Raw genomic sequence first — 15,328 nt, forward strand, 5'->3', positions numbered from 1 at the left:
CCAATCGGCCTGATAGTTCGGGCTTGTGTAAAATATTACAAAGTGGGTAAGTGGTTAATACGCATATGGGGTGACATTGAAAGTATGGTCTTAACTTTCTAGAGGCGTTTATCAGTTCTAGTGCCAATTTCTCTAAGGGTGGATATCTAGTTTCTGCTTCCCCTAAGGTTCGACTTACATAATACAAAGTTTCTTGCCTGCCTTTAGGTGTGCAGCAGTGGTGGGCTTGATAGGTATCATTTCAATTCCTCTAATGCATGTTGGCATTCCGGGGTTCAGGCGAAATCGTTCTTCTTTTTGAGTAGAGAGAAAAATCTGTGACTTCGATCCGACGACCTTTAAATGAATCGGCCTAAGGAAGCAATCCGTCCCGTCAGCCTCTGCTCGGCTTTTACACTGTCCACGACGGTGATTTCTTCGATGGCCTTGATTTTATCGGGGTTGATCTCGATCCCCCGATTCGATACCATGAACCCAAGAAACTTGCCCGAACCGACCGCGAAAGCATATTTCTCGGGGTTGAGCTTCATGTTTTATTTCTTTAAAATCCCGAATGTTTCCTGAAAATGAGCCAAATGGTCCTCTGTGCGCAGGACCTTAACTAGCATTTCATCAATATAAACTTCCATTGATTTACCTATTTATTCCTCGAACATTTTATTTACTAGGCGTTGGTAAGTAGCTCCTGCATTTTTAGCCCGAAGGGTATTACATTATAACAATAGGTTCCATACTTGGTGATAAACGAAGTCTTTTCTCGGTCCTCTGGGTTCATTTGATTTAGATTGTACCCGGAATAAGCATCGAGAAAAGTAAAGATCTCGTGGCCGTCCATGGCATCGATCATGCAATCGATGTTAGGTAGTGAAAAAAAATCTTTGTGGCATGCCTTGTTTAAATCCTTGTAATCTACACACATTCTAAGTTTGTTCCCTTTTTTAGGGACTACAACTACATTGGCTAACCATTCGGGATATTTCACTTCCCGGATGGATCCTATTTTGAGAAGTTTAGTTACCTCGTTCTTTATGAATGTGTGTTTTACATCAGACTGGGGTCTTCTCTTTTGCTTTACCGGTTTGAACCTAGGGTGCAGGCTTAGCCGATGCGTCGTTATATCCGGTGGGATACCTGTTATGTCTAAATGGGACCAAGCAAAACAATCTATGTTATCAATAAGAAATCGAATAAGCTTTTTCCTGAGTTCAGGGGTTAATCCCGTTCCCAGGTATACTGTTACAACCCACATTCGCGTACCTTAGATCACGTCGTAAGTTAGTCGACATAAATCGAAGAAGATATTATCTTTGAGATGATAAGAAGTTAATCCTATTGGTCTTAAACGATATAAGGGTGTATAAGAGTGGTTAACAAGTTAAACGAATCAAGGATGTTGTAACCCGTATTTTTTGGTAACACTAGAGGTGATTAATTGTCTCAAGAGGTCATGTTTTAATGTATTTGAATCATATAATATCCGTATCATAAGTCTTGAAGTCAAGCGAGTTATGAAACAAAAGTCGATAAACGTTGTCGCAACTTACGTTTATAATTTTACTTAAACTTTAGGTCCAATGTTACTACATTTTTCTCCCAATTTACTTGGAATTATGGGGTGATATACCTATCAAATTGAAGATATATGAGTCTAGTTTCCAACACATTAAACCGTTCGTCGATACGATCTCGGAATAGAGAGATATTTGCGTTTTCGCGAGAGTGTGCCAAACAGCTCTCTATGGGGCCCACATAGGCGGTTTAAGACATATGGATATATATATATGATACCTCAACCCCGTTTTAAGTCATTATTTTTCAGTATATTCAGACCTTAGAACCCTAAAAACAGTCTCTCAAGGTTCTCTCATGATCCAAGACCCAAACAAAGGGCAAACAACACAAATCAAATGTCGGGAATCCCGTGGCGCTAGTAAGTTTCTTGTTCTTCTTGTTGTTGCTGATTTTTGTGTTGTTCCAGCTCGTGTGGGAGGTTGTTTTAAGTGTTTTATGTTCTGTAAATACACCTTAAAGTTTTTAATATCAACCCTAGGTGATTTCAAGTCTTCTAAAGTAATTCTAGTGCCGAAAAACCCGAATTAATTGCTAGTTTCGCTTCCTTGTTCTTGTGGCAGAATTGGAGGGATATTTCGTGGAAAATTAAGGTCAAATTGGAGTTGTTCTTTCTGTTTAAAGGTAAGGAACCTCTTACTCTATATATATTTAAGATTATCCAAGTTGCGGCTAAGTCGTTGAAGCTAGAACTTGTGAAATATATATCGAAAGGCTTGGTAGTAATGTTGTTGGTTGGTGGACTGTTTTGGAGGCTCAATATGATTATTAATGATGTTGTTTGGGCTGTTTGGTGATTGTATTGACTTGTGGGAAGTCATATAAATAGGGGAGGTGCTGTCCGTTTCATCGTAAAATAGGTTGCGGTCGATACATAATAGTTACGACGCTTAAACGATAATGATAGTGTCATTTCTCTTATTGTAGACTAAGGAGTCGTGACATTTGCATAGCTTGAGGTTGGGCAGTATATACAAGGTATGTGAGGCTATCCCCTTCATTCTTTTGCATGACTCCGATTGTACATAATTTAATGAACGAGCTCCCAAAGATACTCTACTCTTAGAAGCTAGCAGTACTTACATTGCTGCCCTTCTTATGAAACGATTGATATTGATGTTACTTCTCTTATTCTTATATTATCAATGTTGTTGGTAGTTCCTGATTCTTATAAGATTCTTGATGAAGAGTTAATCCTAATAACGTGTATGAAGGATACCGACCTTACGTCACTCCGAAAGGTTCAAAATGTGATTCCAATGAGTCCAGCATGCATCATATATATGTATCTATTTTACTCTACCGAGCCGCGATATAGTCGGCCGGGTATGGCACCTATTGTGCAACCACTGATCAGTTGGGTTTTATCGAGCTCCACGTGGCCGGGTACGATTCTACCGAGCCCTATGATGGCCGGGTACGTTTTACCGAGCCTATTACGACCGGGTACGATATGATGATGGTGATGCCCACTAAGATGTATGTTTTAAAAGTTTATGTATATATATGTCTGTATCATGTATTTCATGTTAGTAGCCCTCAGAGGTACCCAGATGTCACAGGTTGTATATTCTCTATCCCTGTTTACATTACTGTTCTTACTTATGCTTTCCTGCCTCACATACTCAGGACTTTATTCGTAGTGACGTCCTTTTTATTTGTGGACGCTGCATGTCGTGCTGCAGGTTATGATAGACAGGTAGACGCAGCTCCCTCACCACAGTAGGCTGTCCAGTTCAGCAGTTATTGGCGAGATCCCTTCTCCGGATTTGCCGTGGTCTTGGTATGCATTTTTGTTATAGACATTATGGGTATGTCGGGGCCCTGTTCCGGCAATGTTGTAGCACTTATGTTCCTTTAGAGGCTCATAGACAGGTGTCGACTTATGTATGGTTTAGAATGCCTTGTCGGCTGATTTTTGTTGTATAGTCTTTCATGGCAGCATGGTAGCTCGTACCTTATATATAGTTTCTTGACAATCTTGTCGTCCCATGTTATGTATGTTCATGACATTATCTTTCATTGTTGGATGTTCATGATCCATGTCTACTATTTATATTGATCTTGTCGGCCCTTAAAGATAATAAGGAAGGTTAGATAAAATGTACGTTGGTGCTCGGCAAGTATGGCCCGGGTGCTAGTCATAACCCTCCAGTTGGGTCGTGACAAACTTAGTATCAGAGCAAGTCTGTCCTAGGGGTTGTCTTTGAGCTGTAGAGTTTTGATTATGGATGTGTAGCGCGCCACATTTATAATCAGGAGGCTACATGACATCTAGGGTTGTTACCTTCTTCCTAAATCTAGATCGTGCGTAGAGTTAAGTCGTAAGTGTTCATATCTAATAATCACCTTGTTTTCTTTCAGTGATGCCTTCGACTAGGAAGCAAGCAATTAGTAAACGGCTTGATACAGCTGTGGGAGAGGGTAACATTCAGGTGCCTCCAGCCAGAGCAGGCCAAAGTGAGGCTCAGAGTAAGATGCCGTCTCATACCTCTCCGTCTCCTCCAGAGGATATTAGGAGGCACCCAGTACATCCATTTCCTCCGTCTGGCACTACATACCACGATATGCGCAGTGCGGTACAATTGTTGACTAGCTTGGTAGCTGCTCAGGCTCAGAGGCAGAATACCGGTACTGCTGATAAACCGGTTAGTGCGAGAGTTCGTGATTTTATTAATCTAGACCCTTCAGTGTTTACCGGATTAGACCCCAAGGAGGACCCACAAACATTTATTGATCAGGTTCATCGTACATTGCGGGTTATGCATGCTAGTGATACGGAGGCAGTAGAGTTGGCTTCTTATCGGTTACGGGATTTAGCGGTTTTCTGGTATGATAGTTGGGAGAGATCTAGGGGTCCGAACGCTCCTCCAGCCATGTGGAAGGAATTTTCTGAGGCCTTTCTTCGTCACTACTTGCCAGTTGAGATACGACGAGCTAGAGCTGATAAGTTCTTGAACCTTTCGACAGGGTATTATGAGTGTACGAGAGTATAGTATACAGTTTGATTCTTTAGCAATGTATGCTCCCCATATGGTGTCCGAGATGAGTGATAGGGTGCATCTGTTCGTGAACGGGTTGGGACCACATCTGATAAATGAGTGCACAACAGCCTCCTTGGTAGAGGGCATGGATATTTCCCGTATTCAGGCTTATGCCCAGACCCTAGAGGATCGTAAGCGCCAGCAAAGGGCAGATAGGGAGCAGGATAGGGGCCAGCATAAGAGGGCGAGATTTGCAGGGTATTCTGATGAGTTCAGAGGCAGTATCAGGCCCCAATCTTCGAGGAGTTCGGCGCCACCTGTAGCTAGTGCTCCTTCACAGTTTCAGAGGCCTTGGTATGATCGATTTACCTATTCTGGTTCAGGTTAGAGTTCAAGGGCATCAGGCTCACAATTTCATAGAGATACTAGTCAGACGAGACCCCCAACACCTCATTGTGATCAGTGCGGCAAGGCCTACTTTGGACTGTGCCGTTGAGGTTCCGATGCGTGCTATTCTTGCGGACAGCCTGGCCATATGATGCGGGATTGTCCTAACAGAGGAGGTGGTGGTATGGCTCAACCGACTGGATCTGTGTCTGGTTCTTCCTCATCAGTTCGACCTCCAGCACAAGGTTTTCAACAGTCGACAGGTCGTGGTAGAGGTAGAGGTTCAGTGCCGAGTTCGAGTGGTGCTCAAAATCGAACCTATGCTCTAATAGGTCGACAAGATCTCGAGTCATCTCCGGATGTTGTTACAGGTATATTGTCTGTGTTTTCTTATGATGTATATGCGCTAATTGATCCAGGATCTACCTTATCATATGTTACACCCTTTGTGGCTAATAAGTTTGGCATTGAACCTGAATTGATAAGTAAACCACTTGCGGTATCCACTCCGATAGGAGATTCTGTGATTGCTAGAAGGGTATATAAAGGTTGCACTGTGATGATTTGTAGTCGTCAAACCTCGGCAAATTTATTTGAGTTAGAAATGGTTGATTTCGATGTGATAATGGGAATGGACTGGTTGGCCTCATGCTATGCAAATGTTGACTGTCGTACGAAGATGGTTAGGTTTCAGTTTCCTTGTGAAGTTTGGCTAGTGTCCATTTTATAGGGGAAACTCAGTCGGAAATCTCTGTCGGAATCCACGATGAGTTAGATACCCAATAAACCCTTACTTTCGAGGACGAATGTTCCTAAGGGGGAGAGGGTGTTACAACCCACATTCGCGTACCTTAGATCATGTCGTAAGTTAGTCGACGTAAATCGAAGAAGATATTATCTTTGAGATGATAAGAAGTTAATCCTATTGGTCTTAAACGATACAAGGGTGTATAAGAGTGGTTAACAAGTATTTGAAGTTAAACGAATCAAGAATGTTGTAACCCATATTTTCGGGTAACACTAGAGGTGATTAATTGTCCCAAGAGGTCATATTTTAATGTATTTGAATCATATAATATCCGTATCATAAGTCTTGAAGTCAAGCGAGTTATGAAACAAAAGTCGATAAAAGTTGTCGCAACTTACGTTTATAATTTTACTTAAACTTTAGGTCCAATGTTACTATATTTTTCTCCAAATGTACTTGGAATTATGGGGTTATATACCTATCAAATTGAAGATATATGAGTTTAGTTTCCAACACATTAAACCGTTTGTCGATACGATCTCGAAATAGAGAGATATTTACGTTTTCGCGAGAGTGCGCCAAACAGCTCTCTATGGGGCCCACATAGGCGGTTTAAGACATATGGATATATATATGATACCTCAACCCCGTTTTAAGTCATTATTTTTCAGTATATTCAGACCTTAAAACCCTAAAAATAGTCTCTCAAGGTTCTCTCATGATCCAAGACCCAAACAAAGGGCAAACAACACAAATCAAATGTCGGGAATCCCGTGGCGCTAGTAAGTTTCTTGTTCTTCTTGTTGTTGCTGATTTTTGTGTTGTTCCAGATCGTGTGGGAGGTTGTTTTAAGTGTTTTATGTTCTGTAAATACACCTTAAAGTTTTTAATATCAACTCTAGGTGATTTCAAGTCTTCTAAAGTAATTCTAGTGCCGAAAAACCCGAATTAATTGCTAGTTTCGCTTCCTTGTTCTTGTGGCAGAATTGGAGGGATATTTCGTGGAACATTAAGGTCAAATTGGAGTTGTTCTTTCTGTTTAAAGGTAAGAAACCTCTTACTCTATATATATTTAAGATTATCCAAGTTGCGGCTAAGTCGTTGAAGCTAGAACTTGTGAAATATATATCGAAAGGCTTGGTAGTAATGTTGTTAGTTGGTGGACTATTTTGGAGGCTTAATATGATTATTAATGATGTTGTTTGGACTGTTTGGTGATTGTATTGACTTGTGGGAAGTCATATAAATAGGGGAGGTGCTGTCCGTTTCATCGTAAAATAGGTTGCGGTCGATACATAATAGTTACGACGCTTAAACGATAATGATAGTGTCATTTGTCTTATTGTAGACTAAGGAGTCGTGACATTTGCATAGCTTGAGGTTGGGCAGTATATACAAGGTATGTGAGGCTATCCCCTTCATTCTTTTGCATGACTCCGATTGTACATAATTTAATAAACGAGCTCCCAAAGATACTCTACTCTTAGAAGCTAGCAGTACTTACATTGCTGCCCTTCTTATGAAACGATTGATATTGATGTTACTTCTCTTATTCTTATATTATCAATGTTGTTGGTAGTTCCTGATTCTTATAAGATTCTTGATGAAGAGTTAATCCTAATAACGTGTACGAAGGATACCGACCTTACGTCACTCCGAAAGGTTCAAAATGTGATTCCAATGAGTCCAGCATGCATCATATATATGTATCTATTTTACTCTACCGAGCCGCGCTATAGTCGGCCGGGTATGGCACCTATTGTGCAACCACTGATCAGTTGGGTTTTACCGAGCTCCACGTGGCCGGGTACGATTCTACCGAGCCCTATGATGGCCGGGTACGTTTTACCGAGCCTATTATGGCCGGGTACGATATGATGATGGTGATGCCCACAAAGGCGTATGTTTTAAAAGTTTATGTATATATATGTATGTATCATGTATTTCATGTCAGTAGCCCTCAGAGGTACCCAGATGTCACAGGTTGTATATTCTCTATCCCTGTTTACATTACTGTTCTTACTTATGCTTTCTTGCCTCACATACTCAGTACTTTATTCGTACTGACGTCCTTTTTATTTGTGGACGCTGCATGTCGTGCTGCAGGTCCTGATAGACAGGTAGACGTAGCTCCCCCACCACAGTAGGCTGTCCAGTTCAGCGGTTATTGGCGAGATCCCTTCTCCGGACTTGCCGTGGTCTTGGTATGCATTTTTGTTATAGACATTATGGGTATGTCGGGGCCCTGTTCCGGCAATGTTGTAGCACTTATGTTCCTTTAGAGGCTCATAGACAGGTGTCGACTTATGTATGGTTTAGAATGCCTTGTCGGCTGATTTTTGTTGTATAGTCTTTCATGGCAGCATGGTAGCTCGTACCTTATATATAGTTTCTTGACAGTCTTGTCGTCCCATGTTATGTATGTTCATGACATTATCTTTCATTGTTGGATGTTCATGATCCATGTCTACTATTTATATTGATCTTGTTGGCCCTTAAAGATAATAAGGAAGGTTAGATAAAATGTACGTTGGTGCTCGGCAAGTATGGCCCGGGTGCTAGTCATGACCCTCCAGTTGGGTCGTGGCATATACCTTTCGTTTGGGCAGATATTTGATTAGTACGATTTGCTCCAGTTCTTTGATCGCTGATTGGGTAGCGTCGGAATCATCAGGGACCACAAAAGATTGAGGGATCCCTTGCTCATCATCTTTGTCAATCTTCTGATCTTCTAGTTGGGTCGAAGCTGACGTCTGTGATTGCTATTTGGCATCTCGTTTCCCTTTTGAGTCCGACCCCTTTGTTGACGAAGGTGAGGATATCGGAATTGCTTCTTCGACGACAAACATTTCTCTTACGGTTGGTTGTTTTCCGTGCACTCTTTTGACTCCCTTCGATGTTGGGAATTTAAGAACCTGGTGGAGGGTCGAAGGTACAATTCTCATATTGTGGATCCATGGCCTTCCAAAAAGGGCGTTGTACCTCATGTCGCCTTCAATTACATGGAACTTCGTTTCCTGGATGGTCCCGACCACGTTTATCGGCAGAATTATCTCGCGTTTGGTGGTTTCACATGCCATATTAAATCCGTTTAGAACCAGGGTTGCGGGTACGACCTGATCTTGTAGATCGAGCTATTCTACAACCTTCGATCTAATAATGTTGGCCGAGCTACCTGGATCAATTAACACACGCTTAACTTTAGTTTTATTCATAAGTACGGATATTACCAGTGCATCGTTATGAGGTTGCATGACTCCTTCTGCATCTTCATCATTAAAGGACAAGGTTCCTATGGGTGCGTAATCCTGAGTTCGAGGTCGCTTTTCTCTCATAACCGATGTCTTAGTGCGTTTAAGCATCGGCCCTTGAGGGGTATCGATGCCACCGATGATTATGTGGATGATGTGTTGTGGTTCTTCCTGTTCGTTTTGTTTGCCGAAATCCCTGTTTTTGAAATGGTTTTTGGCCCTGTCGCTTAAAAATTCTCGAAGGTGACCTTTATTGAATAACCGGGCTACCTCCTCTCTTAGTCACCTGCAATCTTCCGTGCTGTGGCCATGGGTGCCATGATATTCGCACATTTGATTAGGATTCCTCTGGGCAGGATCGATCTGCATGGGTCGAGGCCATTTAGTGTCTTTGATGCGTACGATAGCCGACACGATGGTGGATGCATCAATGCTGAAGTTATACTCGGATAACCGTGGCGCTTCCTTAGGTCCGGTAGGCCTGTCGAACCCGTTTCTGTTCATCAGCCCCTAAGACCCTTGACCTCAATCACTTCTTTTGTTGCCTTGTCCGGGGTTATGTCTCGATTCATTGATTTTGTAGTTTCCACTATACGGTCGATATCGGTCCCTGATCGGACCTTGTTCTCGATTGATATCCCTTCTAGCAGCCGGTTCAGACCCCAATTGATCATCTTTGACTCTAATTTTTGATTGGTACTGATTATGGATGTCGGCCTAAGTAATAGCCGGGTACTCGATCAGGTTATGCTTCAACCGCCGTGAAGCAGTCGAACTTCGTTCGTTCAAACCTTGAGTGAAAGCCTGAACAGCCCAATCATCTGTGACTGGTGGCAGATCCATTCTTTCCATTTGAAAACGAGATACGAATTCTCTTAGCATCTCGTTATCCTTTTGTCTAACCTTGAACAGGTCCGACTTCCTGGTCTCGACCTTTATGGCCCCGGTGTGTGCTTTTACGAAGAAATCTGCAAGCATAGAAAAATAATCGATAGAATTAGATGGTAAATTGTAATACCATATCATTGCTCCCTTTGATAGGGTTTCACTGAATTTCTTCAATAATACAGATTCAATTTCATCGTCCTCTAGGTCGTTCCCTTTGATGGCACATGTGTAAGAGGTGACATGTTCGTTGGGGTCGGTAGTTCCGTTATATTTAGGAATCTCGGGCATTCGGAATTTCTTTGGGATCGGTTTAGGAGCCGTGCTTGGAGGGAAAGGCTTTTGTATGATTTTTTTTGAATCTAATCCCTTCAATATCGGTGGTGCCCCCGGGATCTGATCAATCCTGGAGTTATATGTTTCCACCTTTTTGTCGTTTGCCTCGATCCTCCTTTCACCTGATTCTATTCGTTTGGTCAGTTCTTCAAACGTCTTAGCAATTTCAGGATTAGTCCTCGAATCTTGCTCATTTGACCTTACTATAACTGGTTCCGTTCTGTGGGCGATTTCTCGGGGTGGACTGGGCTCCGGCCTGCTCGGTATCTGGGTTTGACTCTGTAACTGAGCTATTGTTGCCTGTTGAGCTTGCAACATTTTGAAAATCATGCGCAAGCTAACACCGTTTTCTTCGACGTTATGGGTATCTCGAGTTGCAGATCGAGTGCCACCATTAATACTATTTTCAGGTTCAGAATGTAGGTTTGCCTCAATGGCCACATGCGATTAATGTCTAATGGCACCTCGACTAGAGCCTCAACGGCGTCGACAAGCAGCCTTTCGGTCCTGGGCGTCAAGTTGTTGTTCTCATCTTGAAGACTAGCTTCGTTGTCGATAGGTAAGGCCATTTAATTGATAGTTAGTCGTTGCTAATCTGAAATCAAAGACACTTCCGTAAACAAGCGTAAAATGACGTGTTTTGCGGATTCGTATCAAATAACCACTGTTATCCATTGCCCCACGGTGGGCGCCAAACTGTTTACTCGAAAAATGGGTAGAGTTAAATTTGTACGTAGTTCTAAGGGTATGTGGTATAACTTGACACAAATCGTAAGAATGAATAGAAATATCGAGTGTTGACTGTAGAGAATGAAAAATAAGCAAAATTGGGAAGAAGATGATTTATAGATTAAGCAAGATGAATCAATCTATGAAGCTAAAAAAGGATAACTCTTCAATATATGAGTGTATGATATCTCAGTTACAATGTATGCAAAAACTTGGTCTTACAAAAATAATAACCATCCCGTTTATAGTGGAGGGATCCTACTTCAGATATAATTAAAAATACATAATGGGAGACCAATGATAAATCAGCTTTTCCATAATTCCTACCATGATTCTCTCCTCTAGTGCGATTGCAACGGCTCTTGTCTATGAGCTCGATATTGACTCGAGCTCTCGATCTTGACTCGATCTCGATTCTGACTCGGGTCCTTGTATTGATTCGGGGTCAGTGTTGATCGGTTTCTGCCTCATAAGCTCGATAACTTCACTTTGCATCATAGTTCGATTTGGATTCGAGCTCGATAATGATATCGAGCTCGACAGTGATCGGTCCCTAGGGCTTGAAGCTTGGTGACCTGACTTCGGACCTCAACCTGATATTATGAAGACGCTCTTCGATCCAATGCATTACGATTTAAACCAGTTCGTACGAAGGACTAACCGATTTTGACCGTATACACATATGTAATGAACAAATCTATATATTTTCATAATAAACACATGAGTCATGTTTTCCTACACCATTAAGCATAGTAGTAAAAGAACACCACCAAAAAAACAGACAAAAAAACAACTTTCGACACTTCTCCAATTAGAAGCATCAATAATACATACACTTGACGCCTCACTTGACACACACTCCTACCTCGTATTCAAGAACTTGACCGCGCTTCGCGCGGTTGGAAGAGAAAATAAAATGAAATTGTATTCTAAAGAAAATAAAATAAAATGAAATTGTATACTATGTTATTACTTTTATAAAAGAATATTAATCCTTACTAATCAAATATTATAGCTTTTATAAAAGAGAATCTATCAGAAATATTTAAGGTTAAATATGAAATGATCAATTTAAGAAATTAATAAATTTAAACTTGAATAAAATAATGGAATATTAAAAATAAATTTAATAAAAAAGGAGAAAAAATGGCAATGTTAAAACTGTTTCCTTTGCTTTTTAAGGCCGTTTTCGTAGTAGGTTGTTTCTAAGTAGAGACTCGTTGACATTTATATTTCAGAAAGGTCACATTTTTTTATTTCTCTGAATTAAAATTGAAAAAAAAAAAGGAAACAATATTAGAAAAAAGATCAATTAAGTGTAACATGTCATTGATATATTAATATGTGATTAAATCCCCTGATTTTTGATTGTTGGAAACTTTCGTATTAATACAACATCTATTGTAGACTACACCAAACAACTATCAAAACCAATTTGATCTTAGTTCCAAATTAACAACATTAAGCATTGCTATAAGAGTGAGAAAAGCAAAAATAAGTCACGTTCTAACCATTACACCATTACACAGTATTTTTCTCTCTCTCGTTCCTTTTCTGATTTTCTTCACTCTTTTGATTCCTTTTGCATTACACCAATGCAACACCACCAACCTACTTTAACCGAGAATTCCAATTCATGTGCCAAATATGTAAAGGGAAGTCAAAGCTTAGAGGTGTCCACGACTTCAATCTTATAGAACAATGCATAATCGTAGATGATTACTGTAATCTAATCAGTCAAATCATTTCCTTTTTCTGGGTCAAATTTCCTTCTTTTCTACATAATTTTTGTACTGAAAAATCAATTAGTATAAGATATCTAATTTAGATTACTGCATATTTCCTTACTTTACAAAGAAATAAAGTCTTCAAGAACACTCTTAACCCAAAATAAGTAATCAAAAAAGAAAGATGATAAAGCATTTAAAAGGAAAAAATCACCTAATTATTAAAGAGATAGTCATACATTATTAACTACTAAACCCAAAGAGAAAAAAAATGAAGGGAAGAAAGCAACCAAAGGAGATAAAAACTTATTACGTAATAGTTTTTTTGAAGTCTGCTTTTAAAGATTACAATTGCTAGAAAAGTTTGATAATATCATTAAGTAAAATTAAGGTGGTGAAAATATATAGTAAAGAGTGTTATTAATAGAATCAGGGAGAATCATGGTTGTCTACGCTTTGCCATTGACTTTCAAAATTTAATAAACAATAACATTCAATAATATCTCAAATCTCTTTGTTGCCAATGCAATATGCTGAGCAATTGAAAGTTCATTTCTATATGAATCTGGAATTATGTATAAAATTATCGAAATATAGAGAAATAAGAAATTATTACAAGAAAAAATAGTGAAGCAAATAAAAATAGAGAAAATAGAAAGTGTACATAGATAGAGAGAAAGAAATGGCTATACCTTAATTTCGCAGGGAAAGAGTAGACAGAAAATGTTCTTATAACCTGTGTGAATTGTATAAATACAGAGATAGGGATGATGTATGGTGAGGAGAAACTGACATGGGAGGAATTGATTTTTAAAGAAAGGCCATCGGGTTTTCTCGGGAATAAACGGTTGCTTAATTTATAGTAATAACTTTTTCACCTTTTTGTCAATGGATGTTGTTGAAGGGACGTGTCTTTTGGACTTAATAATATAAAAATTCGAGGAAAAAGATAAATAACTTTCTTGGCATATAAGAGGTGCCAAGTCACCTTATCTAACCCCTCAATTATAGATATATAGATATAGATAGATTCTACTGGATCCATAGAGTATAACCTCAACGTACCCTATCATACTGCCAACTATTACCAGAGATAAATATATTCAGGTAAGAAAATTGTGAAGTAAATATTATTAATTGTTATGCCAGAAAGACCTGCATCTTTTAAACGAATAAAATTTTTATCTAGAAGGTAACACTTTAATTTTTTTTTTATAAAGAAAAGACGTGAGAGAAACTAACGGTAACGTTTCGTAATAGGTAATGACAATTGTAAAATAAATTTTTTAATAAATAAACATTTAAAAAAAGTTTTGAGTTTATATCAGTGTAGAGAAAATTAAGGTGCAGCATATTTGAACCTACAAACTCCTATATGAGATTCCACACTGTGACAATAAATGTGGTATATTCCAACTTTGAGGCAGTCTCGATTTAACATATCTCATATATTATTTTTCCAGTATTGTTAATCATTCTTTATTCCGTAAGACAAAAGCTCTTTTAGCAAAACGAAAATAGTAGTGTTCCAAAAAACTAACTCGAGTTTACGCAACTACTAGAATACTTTGCCACTAAACTACAAGGTCACTTCAAACCCGGTGCACAAATAAAGAGTTCCAAATAACAGTACCATTTACGGAACAATAACGGTGCCATTTACACTCATTTAGATTGAAATATCTTTTATTTATTTCTAAAAATATTCGGCACTTTTCAACAGAATTGCTGAAAAGTACATCTTTTTTTTTTCTTTCAAAGATGAAAATCAGCAACTCGAGTTTTTGGATTGTTGGGTTAAAGTACCCTTTTCTCAACCAACAATTCTGAGCAGCAACATGAAAATCAAGTCGTATGCAACTCATTCTTGACCAGAGGAAGATATACAAATGAAGGGCCAATCTCTGCAAGAGAAGAAAGTTGTCTAATTTGTCGTGCAACACTAAGATCTTATCTAAACTTATCTAACATGCAAATATATAAAAGTAAGTGATTATGAACTCGAAAGTCGATGCGATTACCTTTTCCTCCCTGAAGTTAACTGGTTAAACATATATCCCTGATTATGTCTAAGTCCACATTATAAGTTGTATGTACGTGCAAAAATAATTAGGGCGAAAATAATTATTTATTTAAAACATTAAACGACAGACCGAATTATCTTCCATCAAATATTGTTTTGTGTATCTAGAAATATGAAGAGTCAAGTTTAAAAAGGTTACTTTGAGAACGTGAGCATGTTAAATGCATGCATCACAATAATTACTCTAGGAATTTCAACGCATTGCTTTACAATTCCAAAGAAAATCTTTTAATTTACTTTTATAGATATTTATTATTTATTAATTAGAAGGCAAATTTACTTTTTGGTACAAAAGTATTATAGGAGTATTTTTTTAAGTGAAGGGTAAAAAAATTATTTAACTTTTAATGGACATTTTAGTAATTTAATTTACACTAAAGGTTTCCATGCTTATAATATAGTATGATAATAATAATATAATAATATAATATATATGATGATTCCTCGTTAAGCATATTCCTTGATGTCTTATTTTATATTCGTCCAAAATACGTTAATTTATTTTAAAAGAAATTGAGAAGTAATGTTCTCATATACACAAAAAAGTAGATATTTTACCTCTATTATGAACCTATCGTTCTTTTTAGAACAAGGTAAAAAGTAATCAAGAGAGTTTGTCTATGCCCAAG

At 38.7% G+C, this 15,328-nt stretch overlaps 1 long non-coding RNA gene across 1 annotated transcript; it reads right to left on the minus strand.

Moving 5' to 3' along the window:
* Positions 1-11,032: 11,032 nt before the first annotated feature.
* Positions 11,033-13,430, minus strand: LOC138895121 (uncharacterized). The gene is made up of 2 exons (XR_011409321.1): positions 13,309-13,430; positions 11,033-11,586 (listed from the first exon to the last, which is right to left on the minus strand). It is a non-coding gene; the product is annotated as an uncharacterized lncRNA (long non-coding RNA).
* Positions 13,431-15,328: the final 1,898 nt, after the last annotated feature.

Source organism: Nicotiana tomentosiformis, chromosome 7 (genome assembly GCF_000390325.3).
Source record: "Nicotiana tomentosiformis chromosome 7, ASM39032v3, whole genome shotgun sequence".
Lineage (NCBI taxonomy): Eukaryota > Viridiplantae > Streptophyta > Magnoliopsida > Solanales > Solanaceae > Nicotiana > Nicotiana tomentosiformis.